This window comes from Camelus dromedarius, chromosome 12 (genome assembly GCF_036321535.1).
Source record: "Camelus dromedarius isolate mCamDro1 chromosome 12, mCamDro1.pat, whole genome shotgun sequence".
Taxonomy (NCBI): Eukaryota; Metazoa; Chordata; class Mammalia; order Artiodactyla; family Camelidae; genus Camelus; species Camelus dromedarius.
This window is the reverse complement of record NC_087447.1, coordinates 60,905,017-60,910,379: the sequence shown is the minus strand read 5'-3', so window position 1 is coordinate 60,910,379 and position 5,363 is coordinate 60,905,017.

The window sequence follows — 5,363 nt, the reverse complement described above, 5'->3', positions numbered from 1 at the left end:
GGAGTGAAAAACTGCGAAGAGAAGGGGAGGAGAATCTTAGGATATATTATCACAGAAGGATTATTGCGGTAAGTAGTTGGGCTGAATTCCTCTAAAAAGCCTGGTAGAATACATTTCAGAACTGTCCACCTGCGATGCAGAATCGGGTGCACTTCATCCATTAGTCTCCATTGGAAAACTGGTCAAGGGCTGCACCATTACATGCGTACTCCTCCCGCTTTCGGGTTTGGTAAGCATCGGAAGGGCTGACTGCTTTCTCTCAGGTATTTGACGTGTCGGCCCCATAGAAGTCTGGGAATAGAGAGCGAAAGCTCTGTGATGCAGCTGAAATGAGATGTCATCTGGTTACACCCACAATGACTGGGGTAAAATGGTGGGCCAAGACAACGTGAGGTGGGGCACAAAACGTGTAGGATTCTCACCTTTCATTTTGTGATGCTATTGAAACTAGTAAGGACTCCATCTTGGGTGGGAATTTAAATATAAGTAAAAACAAATAATTGAGAATTTATTATAAGAAAAAGTACTTCACAATTTTGATATGAGAATTTAGTATATTACTTCCATCAGGATTGTAGCCTACATGAAAATTCAAATGTGAGTAACACTATGGAAACTTGTACTCTTCAAATAACTCTGTGTGTCTGTGCGTGCATGCACACATGCTAAAGAGTATAAACATAAACCTATTTTTTAGTATACAAATTTATCATCTCTAGTCTCTCTTATTATTTATCCATGTTTTCTTTCCTCCCTTGCTTTGTTGGGATAAATTTCAATGTATTCTTATTTGTAATCTTTGTTTTTTAAAATTGTAATTTTCTAAGGACTTCAAAAGCTGAAGGGTTTTCAGTAATCCAAACGTATAAACTATTTCAGTTAAAGGTAAGATGTTCAGCTTACTTTTTTTAACGTAGCCAAATTTTGGAAGAATCATTTACAAAATATACTCTTGTAGGATGTTTATATTGGTTTACAGAGTAGTGAGAGAAGTTCAGGACATTTTTAAAAATTTGATTGATGCACGGAAGCAAAAAGAAAAACAGGTACTACTATGAAGAGGTCTTTTTGTTTTTGATTCAACATAGGCTTCATCACAAAAAGAATTCAGTTGTTATTCCATGTAAAAAATATTTACAAATTCTGACAATCAGATTTCTACTTTAATTAGCCACCATCACAGCACAGCCTAAGTAAATAAAATTACACATGTACCATCCCTAAGCCTAAGTCTGCTTCTGCTTCATAGATTTCTTACTGTGCCATGATGCTGTGCTTCAACAAAATTGGTATTCATATCATTGCAGTTAATCTTTTGCATAAAAAAAGTATGCTATAATATTTAAAAGCTATATTACCATAGAAATTTCAAATACTTAAATATCTAGTCCTCAGATTCTTGTGATATGGGAATAGTAAAGCAGAAAGTTACATAAAACATAAATGCACTGCTTTATGAATCATTTTAAAGTGAGCATCCACTGCCTAAAGAAATGAAATACACGAGTACCTCAGAACCATTCCTTTTCTGGATCACCACTCCCTCCCACCTCCCAAAAAGTAACCATCATCCTGGCATTTGTGGTTATGACTTCTTAATTTTTTCTTCATAGTCATCATCTTAAACATCTTTAAAATAATAGCTTGTTTATACCTGTTTCTAAACTTTATATTAGTAGAATTACACTGCATTTTTCTCCCCTTTGGATTTTTTTCCCTCAACATGGTGTTTATGAAATTCATCCATCTCATTGTATCTGTAACATTCATCCCCATTTTCGTGTCCTACTACAATGAATGGCTATTCCACAATTTGTGCTTACCTTTTTATAGTTAATTAATATTTTGATTATTGACAGTTTTTGACTTTCATAAATAGTGCTACTCTGGACATTCTTATACTAGACCTTGATGTCTTGTGTATGCATTACTATGAGTGTGAAGGAAAGCAATTACTGGGTCATAGAAAATGCTTTGATACATTGGGATAAATAAAATAAACCATTAAAATTGATTTCACTTTTTAAAAAAAAATTTATTGTGGCTATTAGAAAATTTAAAATTATATATGCCTTCACATTTGTTTGTCATGTTGACATTGAATAGCTCTGTTCTAGGCCTAGAGATACAGAAGTGAACCGACAGTCCGCCCTTCGAAAAGCTGATGTTGTAGTCTGAATATAATAAACATAGAAACAAACACACACACAAATGTATATAAATACATGTTATATGGTATATGTGCTTCAAAGAAAAATAAAACAGTATAAAGAAAAATTCCAGAGTGATCATTTCCCTATTGAAGAAAATGTTAACTGTTTGTAAAAATACTGCTACAATTTTTAAATAACAATGGGTTAAATCCATTTTTTGTAGATGGATACAATTTTATGTCTTACCAAAAATTATTTATTTTGAAGAATATTTTTAAATGCAGAAAAGTAATGAGAGTAATACAATACACATCCATTTCCCACCAAGCATAATTGACAATTGTATTATGTTAACATATTTAGGTCTTTTTGTTTACGTCAGTCTGTTTGGGCTAATATAACAAAAACACCATAGACCACATGGCTTAAACAACAAACATTTATTTCTCAGTACCATTTAGTCATACTATTTCTGTAGCACATTTCAAAGTAAGAATGGTTTTCATTTACTGAGTACCTACCATGCACAAGGCACTGTCCTGAGGGCTTTACAAGTGATTTCCATGCTTTTACTACCAGCAGCATTTACATGATCTCTACAGAATTATTATCATTTACATTTGACACAAGAGAAAACTGAAGCCCAGAGAGATTTCCAGAAATGATTACAGTCTTTTAGCTACTATATTGCAGAGCTATGATTGGAATCCTGGTCTGACTCCCAAAGCTCCACTTTTACTGCTTTCACAGCATGGGAAGAATCTCAAGATACAATGTAAGAGTATGTGTGTGTTGGCTGAGGCCGGTGGGGTTGGGGTGGGGCTGGATTTAAAGGCTATAATTGTGCACGTTACCATCACAAAGTTTCTCAAACACTTCCTGGTCGTCAGTACCAGAGTGTAGGAATGGAGATGGAAGTGTGATTGGGAGTGGGGTAGAATGTACTCTGTATTTTCTCCTCTTACTAGGAATAATTTAATTTTATAGTTTGTTAAAATACTCAAAAGAGGAACATAAATTTCCATATAGACTATGACTCCAATTCTTTTTTTTTTTTTTTTTTTTTTTTTTTACCATTTATACCATTACTTGCCTAGGAGGGAAAAAACACTGAAAATAGTTTTATCAGTTATTTTAGTGATTTCAATACTTATTGCTGAATAGTAGAGGTATTGTAGATTTGTTTTTAAGACATTTCTGTATTTTCAAATTATCTATTATAAGCAGTTATTATTTTTGGGTTGTTAAATGCTATAGTTGAAAAAAACTGACAATAAACATTAAAACCATTTAAATGAGTTAGGTTACTAATAAACCTACTAATGTTACAATGATGCTAGGACACTCAGAAAATGGATTTGACAACAACCAAAACTTTCTAAACCTCTTCATCTCTCCTCCTCACATTCATGGCTGGTGAAATAGGAAATTGATACCACCTTTTGGAAAGAGCTGACAATACACACCTTTAAAATCTTAAAATTAGTTTAAAAGGCTTAAGCCTTTCTAAAGCAAAGAAAGTTGCCCACCATCCAGTTCTACAAGTATCAAGTCATTAGCCACTCTAGTCACTGGCCAGCAGTACACCCTGAAAGGAATTAAGACCAAGAACAGGATGAGGCACTCTGTTTTGGGAAAACACGCCCTTTAGATAGATAGCTATCTCAAGAAGAATTTTAATAAAAGCAAATTCTTGCATCTTCCCATACATGGGGTTGGGGCAGGGGGTTGGGGTGGGGGGAGCACTAAAACCATTAACTGAGCTACTTATTCTTCCTAACTAGAAGTAATCTTTTATTGAGATGTGTGCTTGACTGTATGTATTCCCCAGCCAAAATCATATGTATACTGACTGCTTCTCCTGCCTCTTCAGAGCTGTCCCTCAGAGCTATTTGAGTTGTTTCCTGGACTATGGTCTTAGTAAGACCCTGAATAAAACTCAATTCACAGCTCTTCCATTATGCATTTTTTTTCAGTCCATAAATTTTACTCCAGCACTGTCAGTCCACACACTTCACTCCAGTACTACTACTTCTCAAAAACCCAAAATAAGAAAAACAACATACAATAGGTTGATTACTGAAGCTTACGTACAATAAAGTTGGTGAGATTAAAGAATAGTTATATTGTATTTATTCAAAAGAATACTACATCATTCATAATGTGGTTATGAAACCAAATAGAAAAATACGTTACGTAAAATGGAGAATGCAACATTGTACATATGTACGTTGGGATTACTGCATAAAAATGTAACACTTCTAGGTATGGAGGAAGGGAACATGGAAAAATGAGGCTCATTTACAGACTTGAGTTCGCTAGAAACATTGTATAGCTTTATACTTTTACTTAAGAAATACTGGTATTATTATTTTGATGGCTCAGGATATACCTGTTATTAAGAAGCATTTGCTTTTATTTCAAATACACCAAGTTCGGGAAATATACAAGCTGGAGCTAAGATTGTTTGCGTGTGCCTGTTAGTGTTATCACTACAAATTTTACGATGCACTTGACAAAATCTTACTAGTGATTCCAGGATTGCAGAATTAAGCACCGAAAACTGATTAAATGGAGCCTAATAAGAAACAGTAACAATTACCCCAGCGTTTTACAGCAAGGGCCATCATTTCTAGCACTGTGATTGATCAACACTTTTCTTTGATATTCTGATTTTTAAGTGCTCTGCATCTTCCACGTGATACGACCTCAGCTACTCCGTTACTGAAACCGCTCCCGACGCCTGCATTTCTTCAATACTTCTGCGAACAGGACAGCGGAGACAGAGGGAGATTCGTCCACCATTCCTCTCCCCGTTTACTAGGCAGAGGATTCGGAAATACTGTACGACTCTACACTGACTCTAAGGCAGCCAATAACAAGTAGATGGACAATGCCCTGGGTATAATTATAGTCTCAAAAGAAGGACGACGGGCTGCCGGCCGGAGAGGGCAGGGCAGCCGATTTGCTGCGCGAGATACAAACAGCCAATAAGGAGCGACGAGACCCGGAGAGCGCGCCAGCGCCTCGGACGCCTTCCTTCCCCGCCTTTGAGATTTCTCTTCCGCTAACATCCCCGTGGCATCCCCGACGCCCGCCGCCACCCGCCGGGAACCCACCTGGAGGAGCCCCCCGCTCGTGCGCGGCGTCCCGCCGCCGCCGCCGCCGCCGCCGCCTCTTCCCATCGCCTCTGCGCCTGCGCGACCGGAA